This window comes from Pleurodeles waltl, chromosome 2_2, assembly GCF_031143425.1.
Source record: "Pleurodeles waltl isolate 20211129_DDA chromosome 2_2, aPleWal1.hap1.20221129, whole genome shotgun sequence".
In the NCBI taxonomy this organism is placed as follows: Eukaryota; Metazoa; Chordata; class Amphibia; order Caudata; family Salamandridae; genus Pleurodeles; species Pleurodeles waltl.
The window spans coordinates 146,066,887-146,083,546 of record NC_090439.1 but is presented as its reverse complement, the minus strand read 5'-3'; positions in this window follow the sequence as shown (position 1 = coordinate 146,083,546).

Here is a 16,660-nt window from a genome sequence, read left to right as displayed (position 1 = left end):
CACATATTGCCCAGCAGACAACCTGTATGCCACCCAGGGGACATCCACCCACCCCCTTACACAAGGCCTTCACACACCCCTCAATGCATTCATGCCACATGCACCGTGCCAACAGTGTATTCACCTGTTGGTCTGGGGGCCCATACAGCTGTCCGTACTGGGGTAGGACCCTATCCACCGGTCTCTTAAATTCCGCTGAGGTGGCGGCAGGGGCCGTTCCCCAGTCACACGGGCCATTGTAGGTTCCAGAGTTCCAGACACAGGTCACAGCAGCACACGCAGTTTTAGTGTTCTCCTGTTTAAGGTCAGGAAACAAGTGAGGATTCAAACAGAAAATGGTGGTTACATCCGTGGCAGTGTACACGTCACCGCCGGCGCTGATCTCCATGGGCCACTGTACTCCAGAAAGTCCCATATTATCCAATGAGGAATTGCACGGGGCAGAGTTACCTCACTTCCACCTGTCCCTACATACAGGAAAGGTGGTCACCATTTCATGGTGGTGGACAAGGATCAGATGAACCTTAACTACATCACTGACTAGATTTGCACATACCTTTCCATTCCCACTGTCCCATCACATAAATGCACTATGTACACTGATGTGGGTGTTCTATTGTTCAAATTGTGACAGCCTACTCATTCTTGTGTCCATTAGATACCTACTGCTGCGGATTAATGGGAGGAGAAGGCAAACCCCCGTGTACAGATCCCTTATGGACTTGGCTACACTGGAAGACAGGCATATTATACTGACTTATAGACCGGACAGGATCACAATCACAGAGCTGTGTACCCAATTGGAGCCTGATCTGATATCATCTATCCGTCATCCCACTGGGATCCCCCCTCTTGTGCAAGTGCTATCAGTGTTCCATTTCCTGGCAACTGGTTCTTTCTAGGTGACAGTGGGCTTGGCAGCAGGAATGTCAAAGCCAATATTCACAAACATGCTGGCAAGGGTTTTGTCTGCCCTGGTAAAACACATGTGCAGCTGCCTTTCTTTTCCCCAGGTGGAAGATTTGGCCATTTTTATTGGGGTGATTGACGGAACACATAATGCGTTTGTCCTCCTCGCCTGAATGAACAAGTGTTTAGGAATCGTAAGAGTTTCACCTCACTGAATGTGCAAATGGTGTGCCTGGCGGACTAGTACATCTCCTACGTCACTGCCAAGTATCCTGGGTCGATGCATGGTACCTTTGTCCTGAGGAATAACAGCATCCCAAATGTGATTGCCCTACTACAGAGGCACAGGGTGTGGCTAATAGGTGAGCCAGAGTTCCCACCCACTGTCTGTCAGTGTATGCCTTCAGGTGTTATCCCCATAGCATTGTGTAATACAAAATGTTGTCCCTCAATATTTGCAGGTGACTCTGGCTACCCAAGCCTTTCATGGCTCCTGACCCCTGTGAAGAATGCCAGGGCAGGGGCTGAGGACCAGTATAATGAGGCACATGGCCCAACAAGAAGTGTAATCGAGAGGACCTTTGGTCACCAGAAGGCAAGGTTCAGATGCCTCCATCTGACAGGTGGATCCCTGTGCTACTCATCCGGAAAGGTCTGCCAGATAGTGGCATGCTGCATGTTGCACAACCAGGCCCTCAGACTATATCTGCCTTTTCTGCAGGAGGAGGATACTGGAGATGCCCCTGTGGTAGCATTGGACCCTGAGGACAGTGAGGAGGAGGAGGCAGAGGATGAGAATGTGGACAATAGCACATCAGGTATATATCAATACGTCCAATGACACCCAGGTGAGACCATGGAACAGATCATTGCTCTGACTATTGATTTCATCTGTGTGACTGTAGAATGATCGCATTCACTTCCTTTGCATCCCAACTTATTGTCACCTATGGCTTCTCATTTTCCAGATGGTGATATAACAACAATGTCCTGATGTGATCACTACAGACAGTTACGGGTCATTAATTATATGCTATCACAGTGTTCAGATCATTTGCACTAGATGTGACTGTTCCAAAAAATGCACATTTCAACACATAAAACAGTGTCACTCAAATTCTGTTCAAGGGTGTTTATTGTAGTGCAAATAATTCACTGAAAAGTGCAATGGAATGGAGTGATGGTGGAGGAAAGTCCAGGGTATTGTTCCAGTCTGTTTGTAGCACAGGTCCAGTGTCCAAGGGTCCATAGGAAGGGAAGCAAAGGCAGTTCAAAGTGGGCAAGGTGACCTGGTGGGACAAAAGGGGGACAATCAGAAGAGTCAAATTTTCTAGCAGTGGTCTTAGTCTTGGCAAGTGGCTCTGGCTTCTGTCTGGCTCGCAGGGAACGCTTGCAGGGTAGTTCACCTTCTGCAGGGGGAGGGGTGCTGGTGGTCTGTGGGTCCTGTGGCGGGGCCTCCTGTTCACTAGCTGCAGTGGAAGTTGTGGGCTGGTAAATGGACAGCTAGTGGTGGGGACCCACTGGTGTGCTGTCCATTCCCTCATGATGTTGGCCATGTCTTACAGCACCCCTGCTTTGGAGATCATGATGATGTTGAGGACCTGCACATCCTCCCTGATCTCCTGATGGTGTTCCTCCTGCAGCTGCTTGTTCTCCTGCATGTTGTTCAGGATCTGGCCCATTGTGTCCTAGGTTTGTTGGTAAGCCCCAGGACATTAGTGAGTGCCTCCTGGGGAGTCGGTTCCCTAGGCCTGTCCTCCCCCTGGCACACAGCAGTCCTCCCAGTGTCCCTGTTGCCCTGTGCCCCGTCCCCTAAATGGTGTGACCACTGCCACTGACCCCAGGTCCCTGATTGTCTTGGGTGTGAGGTGTGTACTGGGATCCCTGTACAGGTGGGCACACTGCTGATCGAAGTGTCCTGTGGACAGAGGTGTGGGGACTCTGGGTGGGTGCTGTGGTGTTGGATACTGATGGGGGAGGCTCTGTGGTGGACTGTGAGAGGCTGGGGTGACCAACTGTCCAGTGGTCCCTGATGGGCCAGGTTGTTGATCCAGTTCCTGAAGTCCTGAGTTACTGTCATCACTGGGGGCATCTTCTGTTGGGGGACTGGATAGTCGTGACACCTCCTCTCTGCTGACATTGGCTGGAGGCACCTGTGGGGATGTAAGTCATGTATTATGCTTCATGCCTGTGACATATTGTACATCCCTAGCTTCCCCTCTATCATTGCTGTTGCCCTGCCACCTTTGAATGTGCATGGTGATGTATTGTGGGATAGTTAGCACCCCTATGCTGCGCATGCTTTTGTGATGGGTGTCCATGCAGGGTTGGGAGGGCTGTCCATGCATTGGTCTAGCATGCAGGGATTTGCATTAGGGTTAGTCATCTGCGTTGGTGCAGTGTGTGAGAGATGGAGTGGAGTGATGGGAGTGAGGGTGAGGGTATGAGATGGCATGCAGGTATGGGGAATGATAAGTGATAAATGTTGACTTACCAGTGTCCAGTCCTCCGGCTACTCCAGTGAGTCCCTCTGGATGCGGTAATGCCAAGACTTGCTCCTCCCATGCTGTGAACTGTGGGGGAGGAGGTGGGGGTCCACCGCCAGTCCTCTGTATGGCGAGCTGGTGCCTTGCTGCCACGGAATGTACCTTCCCCCGTAGGTCATTCCACCTCTTCGTGATGTCGTCCCTTGTTGTTGGATGCTGTCCCACAGCATTCACCATGTCCACAATTCTCCACCATAGCTCCATCTTCCTTGCCATTGATATCTACTGGACCTGAGCTCCAAAGAGATTTTGCTCTACCCTGACTATTTCCTCCACCATGACCCGCAACTCCTCATCTGTGAAACGGGGGTGCCTTTGTGGGGCCATGGGAGTTGTGTGGTGTATGTAAGTGAGTGGGTGTTGGGTAGTGAGGTTGGGTGTGCGTAGTGGAGTGTGTAAGGGATGTATCGGTGTGTCTGTGTAGTTGTTGCAGTCATCCTGATGTCTGTCTGGTGGCAATTATTTGTATTCATAAGGGGTTGTGGATAATGTGGGTGTGTGTTTTTGTAGTGGTGGGGGTAAGTGGGTGTGGTGTGTGTATGAGTGTCAGGTGTGTTTTTTTTTAATTGGCCAATGTTGTGCAGTTTAGTATTTGGGTGTCCATTCTGAGCGTGGCGGTGTGTACCGCCAAAGGTTTAGTGCTGTTGAATGTCCACTGTGGTAAATCGTGGGTCATGATATGGTTTGTGTTGTTTTGTTGGCATAATGGTATGGGTGTTGGTACCTCCACTTTAGCACTGAACTTTGGGCTAGCAGATTTTACCACCAATGTCATAATGAGGGCCTTTATGTTTTAATTTTGACAAAAATAAAGCAAATTACATAATATTACAATTTGAAATAATTACTCTCAATTAAAACAACTTGTATTAATATACTGTCATGGGAATAAAAAAGTATAACATAATTAACATATTAAGTAATAAAAAAACTATTGTTAATAAATGATATAAATACTTTTTGATTCATGATTACTTAAATACCTTCCCACGCTATTTCTCTTCAAACTAAACAACCCACACCTAAAATATAAGTTAACAAATATGATAATTTTACAATTAACATCATTAGAAATTAAATAATCATTAATATATCAATAATTAATTATCAATAAATTATCTCTTAGTTAACTTCCCAGCCTCTACCCTTCAAAACACAACAACCCACACCAGAAATATAACTTACAAAATATGTTAATTACATAATTTACATAATGTATTATTGATTAAATAATTATTATTAATTGAACATTAATTATTAAATAATTATAATTAAGCAACTTCCCACACTTTGCCCTACAATACCCACAGCGCACTAAGCAAAAGATTACAGTTAATAATTTAATTAAATGTAACATTATTTAAAGACTTACAAACAATATCAGCAATAATTATACAAACAATTTATAACATACACAATTAAAATATGTGCTAAAATACATACAGATAATAAAAAAAAAAGATCTTCTTTATAAAAATACTTTTGTGAACAATATTAACAACATAGATATTTTTAACCCCTCGGGTGCCGTGGACATAACTGTTACGTCCTGGGCAGCAACGCTCGGGTACCCAGGATGTAACTGTTACGTCCAGTCAGAGGCCCACGGGGGAATCGCTAGCACTCCCCCCAGGGGCCTGGTGGAAGGGGAATCGCTTTCCCTTCCACCTCTGCCCCCCAACCTCCCCTGTGGTGTCACAATCGCACGCTGAACTCATCAGAGGTCTGCCCACACTGCGCTAGATCATAGGAGAAATGCAAAAGCATTTTTCCTTTGATCACGTGGAGAGGGGCAGAGAGGCATGAAAGGAGAGGAAAGGCCTTTCCTCTCCTTTCAGGTCTCTCTCAGCATTTCTACTGCCCTATCGCGATGCGATCGGGCAGCAATAATGCCACTAGACACCAGGGAATTTTCTTTTCTTTTTATGGCATAAGGAGAGCGGCCCTTTGGGTAAGGGCCGCTCCCCAGGGGGGCAATTTATTTATAAGCCATTTCTGCCCCTGGCGGCCTATTATAATTAGGCTGATCTGCCCCCAGAGGGGGGCAAAAAACGCTAGACACCAGGAATCATTTTTTTTTTAATGTACGTGGGGAGCGACCCCTTAGGCAAGGGTCGCTCCCTTGGGGGCAATTTTACTTTTAGGCCATTTCTGCCCACCCTTGGGAGCAGATTTGCCTATTTTTTTTTAGGCCAATCTGCTCCCAAAGGGGGCAGAAACCATTAGACACCAGGGATTTTTTTTTTTATACTTGTGCATAAGGGGAGCGCCCCATTGGGCAAGGGCCGCTCCCTGGGGGGCAAATTATTTATAGGCGATTTCTGCATCCTGGGGGCAGATCAGCCTATTAAAATTAGGCTGATTTGCCCCCGGGGGGGCAGAAACTGCTAGACACCAGGGATCTTTTTTTTTTTATATATGTGGGGAGCGACCCCTTGGGGGCAATTTTACTTTTAGCCCATTTCTGTCCCTTTTGGGGGCAGATCGGCCTATTTTTATTAGGCCAATCTGCCCCCAAGGTGGCAGAAACCACTGGACACCAGGGATTTTTATTTTATTGCGTCAATTTCACGCAAGGGGGTGACCCCTTAGGCAGGGGTCGTTCCCCTGGGGGGCAAATTTATTTTAGGCCATTTCTGCCCCCCTTAGAAAATTGCATTTTTTTCAACGATATTCCTGCATCATGATATTTAGTATTACAGTAAAAAAACGATATTTGTGTGCCTCAAACGTTTTCCCTCTATATTTTGTCTGAATACCATGAAAAGGAACTCTGTACTTTAAAGACCCTTCTTTAAAGTTACACCCACTTCATAGGAGATTTGGTTACAAGAACTGGGTCTCTGGCCCCACCAAATCAGTGCTGCAAGGAGTGCCACTCTGCTGGACTGATTTCTAAGAATGACTGTTCTCTGCTTTGATGAATTACCCTGCTGCCTGCTGATCTCAGTCCTGCTGAGGAAGGACTGAACCCCTCTAAACTGAAAACAGAATCACTCCAAGGGCTTGTTGGCTTGCTCCCTGTTCTCCTGCGGTCTCTGGTGCATAATAGACTGCCCACAGCCTGCAACCAGCTCTGGGGTTCTGTCTGCTGTGAGCCCATGCCTGCCAAGCAGTGCCAATGCAGTCCTGAGCTCTTGAAAGAGAGCACCCTAAGAAAACCCATGCATTGCTGCTGCCTGAATTGCAGACACCACATTGCTGACTTAGCGATGCATCACCCCTGGATTCTGATGCATTTCTGATCCTGCATGCTCGGAACTAATGGATTGCTCCAACCCAGCGGTTTGACGATGAAGCATTGCTTCAATGCTTTACACTAACTGATCTTCGGCGCGGCCTCCACGCTGCACAACTCTGGGCAGAGACATCACCTACAGCTCCTCGAATGACACAAACACATCTTCTCCTCTGTTCCACGCTTTGATCCCTTGAAGTCGACACTTCTTCCAACCAAGGTACTTTTTCAAAGAACCCTGTGTGAGTTCTGTAGCCGGCCTTCCCTCCATCGCTGTCTGTTTGTACTTTGGATTTACCCCGGTCTAGCTCAACCTTAAGTAAACTTTAGCACTATTGACTTTTAAGCACTATTTTTAGTTTATTCTTTAAAAATTCTTATTGTGACTTCTACTGATTAGATGTTTGTCGTTTAGGTCTTGTTTTACTTATAAAAATAAAATCTATTTTTCTACCTCTCTGTGTAGTACTTGTTGTGGTGTTTTCATTGTGGTACTGTATGTGTTGCAGAAATACTTTACATATTGACTCTTTAGATAAGCCTGGCTGCTCTGTGCCAAGATACCAGAGATTGAGCACAAGTTATTTCTAAGTGTGTATCTAGCTTATCCTGACTAGAAGTGGTGGCTCCTGCTTGTAGAGGATACATACTCTGACAACCAGAAACCCCAGTTTCTAACAGTATGCCACCCCACTCCACACCACTCTAGTCTAGTCTTCACCATTTTACTGTATGCTATTCTACTTTAGGCCATACCACTCCACTTTATGCCACTCTACTCTACCCCACTTTACTCTACCCCTTTCCTCTAGCCCACTTTACCCTATATCACTCTACTCCGTGCTGCTGTATTCTCTGCCACTGTACTCTACACCAATCTACTCTACTCCAGTTTACACCATTCCACTACATGGCACCTTACTCCACTCTACTCTATTCCACTCTATATCTACTTCATTCTACTCTAATATGCACCACTGTGCTCTATGCCACTCTAATGTATTGCACCCAGTCCACTCCACATTGTGCAGCTCTATGACACTCTACCCCACCCCACTCCACACATTGCCACTCTACTCTATGCCTCTCTACTGTATTCCACTATACTCTATGCCAATCTACTATTTGTGACTCTACTGTATCACAGTTTAATCTACTCCATTTAATTTTTCTTCACTTCACTGCATGCTACTGCACTCTGTGCCACTGTACTCTTCTCTGCACCACTCTATATTACGTCATTTCACTTTATGCCAATGCACTCTATGCCATTGCAGTCAACTATCCACCACTGCACTCTACACAACTATATTCTACCTTGTACCACTCTAATCTATGACACTGAACTGTATACCACTGTGTTCTACTCCACTGAATTCTATGACAAAGCACTCTGTAGTACTACACTCTGTGCCAATCTAATATATGCCACTCTCCTCTACAACGCTTCATTCTACCCTACTTCACTCTACCATACTTTAGTCTGTTATGCACTATTCTACTTTGCAGCGCTCTACCTTGGTCACTGCTCTGTATGCCACTGTACTGTGTTTTTCTCTACTATTGGCAATTGTACTCTATGTCACTGTACTGTATGTCACTCTTCTGTATGCCACTCCACTCTTTCCCACTGTATTTTATCCCATTTCAATCAACATCACTCCACTGTAATGTCATGTTAATGTTAAAACAATACATAAGTTAATGTATGTTACTCACATTTTTAAAACATCTGCCAGAATTAAATTTTTATAACTATGTTATATAAAGGAATACTTTATAATTTCTTCACCATAAGTATATTAACAATTAAACTATTAATAATGTATTTTCTAAATTAAATGCACATTTAAATATTGTTAAATTATGTGCAGCTACTCTTATTTCAAGATTTAGGCCCTCATTACAACCCTGGCAGTCGGTGTTAAAGCAGCGGTAACTCCGCTAACAGCCATGTGGAAAAAAAAATGGAATCACAACCATGGCGGAAACCGCCAACACAGACAGCCACTCTAACACTCTGACCGCCAAGGCGGTCGAAGCAAACACCACTGCAGTAACCGCCAACAGACAGGCGGAAGACAAAGTACTGCCCACACTATTACAAGAGGGCTATCCGCCACCTTATCCGGGGCGGTACGAACGTGATCAAAAACATGGCGGAAACAGTACACAGAAGGGAAACCACTCACCTCTCGACACCCAACGAGGAACCAGGACGCCATGGAGCCCCAACTACACGTCCTTCCCATGCTGGTCTTCCTCCTTCTGTTTCAGGAGCAGGAAAGACGCCGTTGATGACCACGGTGAGTATTGCACCTACAACACAGGGGAGGGGGAGGGAAAAGAGAGTGATACACACACGCAACACGCAATACCCCCACCTCCACCCTCCCCTACAACACCATAAACACAAATACATGCAGCAACATTACATATACACCCCCTCAACCCCCGGAAGATACCAATGACTAAATTAAATGATTGTAACGATTGTAATCAATAAAAATAAGATAGTGCAAGTTCTAAAATCAGTATATACAAATATGTACACCAACTACACAAGTCCAGATATTAATCAAATATCATCTGTGGATCAGTGTCCCAAAATGCATGGGCAAAGCTCACACAAGATACCTGACTAGAAACTGAGAGAACACTACAGGGGCATCAGATCGAAATGAAACAGGCCCCTCAGGGGGAGGGGGAGGGCACCTCAGCACGGATGAACGCATGATGACACTGCTCCACGAGGGGGCTCCATGCCCTCTGCTGTATCCTGGGGAGTGCAAAGCCACAGTCTCACAAGTCTCTCCAGTGGGTGGTTCGCCCACTGCTCTATCCTGGGGAGTGCAAAGCCACAGTCTCACAAGTCTTTCCAGTGGGTGGTTTGCCCACTGCTCTATCCTGGGGAGTGAAAAGCCACAGTCTCACAAGTCTTTCCAGTGGGTGGTTTGCCCACTGCTCTATCCTGGGGAGTGAAAAGCCACAGTCTCACAAGACTGTCCAGTGGGTGGTTGCCCACTGCTCTATCCTGGGGAGTGCAAAGCCACAGTCTCACAAGTCTTTCCAGTGGGTGGTTTGCCCACTGCTCTATCCTGGGGAGTGCAAAGCCACAGTCTCACAGGTGGATAACAGTCTGTGGGCTTGGTGCCCAGAGTGCTTCATCCTGCCAAGGACTGTGTGAGTGGATGCAGTTCTCCACTGGTTCTGGAGGTGGCTTGGTGCCCAGAGTGCTTCATCCTGCCAAGGACTGTGTGAGTGGATGTGATTCACCACTGGTTCTGGAGGGGGCTTGGTGCCCAGAGTGCTTCATCCTGCCAAGGACTGTGTGAGTGGAAGCAGTTCTCCACTGGTTCTGGAGGGGCCTTTGTGCCCAGAGTGCTTCACATGCAGTGTGGCAGGTCCCATTCCCTCATATGGGTGTGTGTGCCACGAGATTGCCTGGAAACAGGTAGCATGATACGCCATGGAGGCAGAGACATACCCCACCCTGCTGCGGCTTCCCCCGCCTCCTACAGGTGCAAACAGTGCTGAGAGTCATGCCTCATGGAAGCTGGGCAGGGTCCAGGACATCTCCTGCAGCCTCGGACGCCTGCCCACTGGGGATGATTGCCATGTCAGCTGTGGTGGCACTGTCTGAGCACGTCGCAGGGCTGGTGGCGGTGCTTGCGGCGGTGTCTGTGGCGGAGGTGCTGGCGGTGGTGCATGTGTCTGCACCTGTTGAGAGACACAGCAGGGCGTCTTCGGCAGCCTCGGACGGCTCCCCACTGGGGATGATACTGGGTTACGTGGCTGAGGCAGCAGACATGCAGGTGGCTGTGCAGGTGGTGGTGCTGCTGGTGGTGCAGGTGGCGGTGCAGGTGGCGGTGTCCACCGCTGTACAGGTTGATGTAGTGGTTGACAGAAGTGGTGACTCTAGTCCCTCAGTCGGAACCACGTGCTCTGTCCTGACCTGCTCTTCGGCTTGTGTCCCTTCCCCACCTTTAATGTTTCTGCTGGTGTCTTGCCACTGTCCCCTTTTGGTTTGGAGGAGCCCTTGCTTGCTGGTAGCTGCGGCTTCTCCCTCCGGGATGTGGGCACCTTCTTCACCCTGGCAGGTGGCAGAATGGCCTGCTCCTTGGCCTCGCTAGATAGCACACTGGCAGCCCTGATGGGTGGCGCAGTCGATGAGACCGGAGTTGCTGGCACCACTGTGCTTGGGGATTTGGTGGCTGAGGTGCTAGGCTGGGACCTGGAAAGCCTGGCCCTAGGGGAAGGACGGGGGGAGGTGTAGGGAAGAGGTCAATGTTAGCCAGGAAAAGTTTCTTAGACAAACTGGGACGGGAAGATGGAGGGGTTTTGGGAGTGGAGGAAGAGGTAGTGGTTGTAGGAGGTGTACGTTTGCTGAATTTGAGTGAAGGTGCATTGGCCGGATGCTGTTGTGAGGTGGATGACTGTTGGGTGGGTGTGTGCCTGCGTTTGCGTATTTTGTGAGGAGGGCTCAGAGACACACTGGGAGAGGACTCTGGGGATGTGTGAATGGTAGTGGGGGTGGTGATTGCACGTGAGCGGTGTGTGGTGATTGGCGTGCTGGTGATGGAGGTAGTGGCTGAGGATGTAGTGCATGCAGGTGTGAGTGGGGAAGAGACAGAGCGGGAGGAGGAGGACGTGGAAGAGGTGGACACAGTGGAGGCAGTGGATGTTGCTGTGTCTGCATGGGGATGGTGCTTGTGTGAGTGCCGGTGGGATGTGTGGTGCTTATGTTTGCCATGTCCACTCTTGTGAGTTGATGAGTGTGCATGCTGGTCTGATGGTGTTCTTGGGAATGGCTGAGGTACAGGAGTTTGGGTCTGGGTGGAGGAAGTTGGAGGGGGGAGACTGGACACAGGGACAATGGCTGCCATCATTGCTGATGCCAGAGCCTGAAATGCTCTCTGTTGGGCCGCCTGCCCAGAATGAATGCCCTTCAGGTATGCATTTGTTTTTTGCAAATGCCTCTCAACACCCTGGATGGCATTCAAAATAGTAGATTGCCCAACAGTGAGGCATCTCAGGAGGTCAATAGCCTCCTTTCTGAGGGCAGCAGGGCTGACTGGGGCAGGGGCTGAGGTGCCTGGGGCGAAGGAGATGCCCACCCTCCTGGATGATCGGGCGCGGGACACATGCTGAGGGGCTGCTGGGAGGGCGGTGCTGGTAGCGGGGTGGCGGCTGCACCTGTCGATGCGGTGGGCAGAGGTGCCCGCCACCGCAATTGAGCTCCCATCAGAGGAGGAGTCGCTGTCGCTGGTGTATTCTCCTGTCCCATCGTGGAGCTCCCCTCGCCCTCCGTCCCACTGGTGCCTTCAGACTCCGTAAATTCACCCTCCAGGGCCATGTGGGATGCAGCTCCCTCCTGCTCTGGTGCCACTGCTCCTCCGCCAGATGATGCTAATGCACGCAAGAACAGGGTGACAAAACAAAAAGGGGGCGAAGACAGAATATATACATGGTCTGTGCATGCAACACCACTACCGTTGGTGGACACAACACCAAGGGAGCATCCCTATGCCCTAAGCCATGCACTAACAGTTCTTAGGAAATTCACATGCCCATGGGGGACGATGCCTAAGCCCATTTGCTGCACACCTGGAACCCACAGGAGCCTGAATAGGTGTAGGCCAAGCTCGCCTTGGCCTAAGGGGAACCCACAGCCCAGTTCCCCCAGACAGACACCTCGTAAAGTGCGCAGAGTCAGCTGAATGAGACTGTACTCACCCCCTTGTGGCTGCTGTGATGCCCTCAAGCGCCCATCCAACCCCGGATAGGCCACTGCCTGGATCTGGTACATCAGGGGGGTCATGGTGCGACGGGCACCCCTTCCACGTTGGGAGGTCATCCCCAGCTGGGCCTCTGCCGTCTTCTTGCTCCAGCGGCGCAGGTCCTCTCATCTTTTCTGGCAGTGGGTGCTCCGTCTATGGTAGACCACCAGGGTCTGGATGTCCTTGGCGATGCCTCCCAAATACCTTTCTTCTGGTGGGCGCTGACCTAGAGGAAAAGTGAAGATAGAACAGATGTTACGATCCCGTACAGTTCTTCTCACGCATTGCCTAAACACCTCCCACCCTGGCCCAGACATACATACACACACACTATCCTCACATGCTGGCCTGTCCCCCTCCCCTCCCTCTTCAATCCATGACTCTCCATACAATCATGTGCCATCCACCATGCTCACAGTGTACTCACCTGTTTGTCTGGCGGACCGTACAGTTGCGTGTACTGGGAGAGGACCCCATCCACTAGTTTCTCCAACTCCTCTGAAGTGAAGGCAGGGGCCCTTTCTCCAGACACTGTAGCCATCGTCGCTTCCAGTCACAGGTCACAGCAGCACTTGCAGCGTAGGTCCTCTCCTGTTGAAGGTCAGGTATCAAGTGAGGGAAAAGTTAGAAAATGACGGCCACGTCCGCGGCGGTGTGTACCGTCACCTCCAGCGTACATCGACATTGGCTCCTGGAACCCATAGGGCCCAATGTTAACCAATGCTGAATTGCACCGCGATCTTCGACCGCCTACCACTACGGGGTACAACGCCAGCGCAGTTACCTCATTTCCCCTTGTCCCACCTTACAGGTCAGGCAGCCGCCATTTCAGGGGGCCACATGGCAGGCAAAAGAACTGCATCACACCAATTTAGGCCAGGAATACGGACATACAAAGGCACATGGAGAATTTGTAAAGTTTTTGCAAAAAACATGTTGTGATACCTAAGTGTTGTATGACCCTCTGCTCACAGTTCTCCTCCATAGGGCACGTCCGCTGGCGCAGGTGATGAGATGGCGGCATCCTCCGGTTTACAGACCCCTGGTGAACCTGTCGACAATGGAAGGGAGACACATCATTATCACTTGCAGACTTGATTGTGCAACAATCCATGAACTGTGTGCCCAGTTGGAGCCAGACATGATTTCAGCTATCCGCCATCCCACAGGAATCCCCCTCTAGTGCAGGTTCTGTCTGTACTTCATTTCCTGGCCAGTGGGTCTTTTAAAACAACAGTGGCATTGGCATCAGAGATGTTCCAGCCAATGTTCTCTAACGTGTTGTTCAGAGTGTTGTCTGCCTTGCTGAAACACATGCTCAGCCACATCGTTTTCCCTCAAGTGGAGGATTTGCCCACAGTGAAAGGTGACTTTTATGCCCTGGGACATATCCCCAACATCATTGGTGCCATTGATGGTACACATGTGGCATTTGTCCCCCCGAATAGGAATGGACAGGTGTACAGAAACCGGAAAAGCTACCATTCTATGAATGCGCAGATGGTGTGTTTGGCAGACCAGTACATCTCCCATGTGAATGCCAACTATCCGGGCTCAGTGCATGACGCTCACATTTTGAGAAATAGCAGCATCCCTTATGTGATGGGGCAACTCCAGAGGCACCGTGTGTGGCTAATAGGTGAGCCTAAAGTCCCCACACAGTTCCATTTGGAGTCTGGGTATGGGAGATTCCCTAATGTTTGGAGGATGTGTAACTGTTGTCCCTCAATATTTGCAGGTGCCTCTGGTTACCCCAACCTGTCATGGCTATTGACCCCAGTGAGGAATCCCAGGACAAGGGCAGAGGAACGCTACAATGAGGCACATGGGCGAACTAGGAGGATTATAGAGTGCACCTTCGGCCTGTTGAAGGCCAGATTCCGGTGCCTCCATCTTACAGGTGGATCCCTATACTAATCACCGAAGAAGGTGTGCCAGATCATCATGGCCTGCTGTATGTTGCACAACCTGGCTTTGCGACACCAGGTGCCTTTTCTGCAGGAGGATGGGCCTGATGGTGGTCTTGGGGCAGCTGTGGAGCCTGTGGATAGTGAAGAAGAGGAGGCAGAAGAAGAATATGTAGACAACCGAAATAACATCATCATGCAATACTTCCAGTGAGACACAGGTAAGAAGATGGAACTACTACCCACATCTCATACTATTGTAGGAGCTAGCATAAATCTGCCTTTTTACCTCTGTGTATGGACCCTGACTTGTCAACTTGGCTTTCCATTTCACAGATCTGGCTCCCATTTTGTGCCCTCTGCTATGTTTACTCCTGGTCTAAGCTGTGTAACCTTGGTATGTGAACAAGTACATTGATATTGCTATATTCCAGAGATTTTGCAATTACACATTTGTGAAAGCACAGACTGACTTCCGATTGTTTTGTGAATCAAGGGTGTTTATTTCTGTGCAAATAAGTGGAGGGGTGTGTGAAATGGGCTGGGGTGATGGTGGAGAAATGTCCATGGCAGAGTCCAGTCTATTTATATCACAGGTACATTGTCCAATGGGGCATAGGAAGTGTAGCAATGGCGGTTTAAGGTGGACAGGATGACAAAGTGGGACAGAGGGGTGACATTCAGGAGCGTCTTATTTCCTGGCGGGGTCTTGGCAATGTTCTCTGTCTTATTCCTGGACAATCATATCTGTGATTTTTTTTAAATCAGATATATACATTTTATTATTCAACTATTTTTTTAGCTTTTCTGTCATATTGTAAGAATCATACTTTGTTTAAAGCGACGCTTACCCCAACAAAGTGATCACAATGTTTGTGCACACAAAACAGAGGCATGAATAGCTATGACCATTCTGCATTCGGCTATAAGTATTCATAACTAACATTGATATGTAAGTCAGATGAATGGCACACTCTCACTAAAGGACCCTGAAAACTCTTACAACAGAATCAGCAGACAAAGTCTAAAAATCTTACAAAAGACAGATGGCAGTAATCCAGTACACTAAACAACACCATCCTAGCGAAAAAAAGAAACAAAGATTACAAAAAGGAGATTGTCTCCTCTTTGGTTACTTTGATGACAATTCTACATCCTTCAAAACTTAAGAATATATCTTCAATAGACCAACACTCACCACATTTGTGTGTACATGGACAGACCAGTGCTATCCAAAATATAACCCACGGGCCCTTTTCACTCTGGTACACTCAGGCACTCTCAATGTGTGATACATCTTCAACACACACAACACCCACAAGTATACATAAAAACCTGGGCTAATAATTAATCACAAGAATCCTGCCACAACTGTGACAGCAAAATTTTACATAAGTGTGGCAGCGGAGCAACACCAGTCCTGAGAACCAGAAGAAAAGGTCTGGTACTACTAGGATCCCACATGACAAAGAATACTGCCAATAACATGCTATATGCTTGAATCTATGACAATTCAATACCATTATGGAATGTGTACTTGGAGCAACCCATGAAGTTGAGTGCTGGATTTTAATCAAGGTAGAAGACTAGGCCCTTAGATGCATGCTATATTAGGATAAGGCTGGGATATAAATTATAAAAACCTGGATACCATGAATTTAAAGTTGGGCACTCTGTTCAGGACATACCACTGTATATCATGCAGAGAATATTCCCATCACAAGCGAGTGACAGCAAGAGGTATGGATTACAGTGTTTGCTTGGTTTTTATCCTTACTCTCTTGGCAGGTAGACACATGTCTGAGTTTCCAATGGTGTGAATATGTCATTTTCAGCAATGGCTCATTAAAATTATAAAAAAATGTTAAAACTATATATGAGAACACAATCCACCATCCACCATATTATAATTTGAGCCAAGTTCTTATTTGGCTCACACATATTGAGACTCCTTCCAGAGAGTCCAAGAATGTCTCCATCCCTTTCTTCATTCCCTGCACATTTCTTACCTGTATCCTTTCAATACATTTCAAAAGAGCATGATATTGTCTTCTTTGATGTGAAAAGGATGCTAGATGAATTATAGTAGGCACTCTACCATTGTCTACCCTTTCCTGTATTGATGCCAAATAGTCCAAATCATTCATTAAAATTAAATAATATATCTTAATCCAAGGAGGGCAGGGTGGTATCGATGATTCCACGATGTCATTCGGAGTGGTAATAGTATTTAAATGATTGCTTGGATTTACATAATGAAAGAAATATTATAATTTTCAA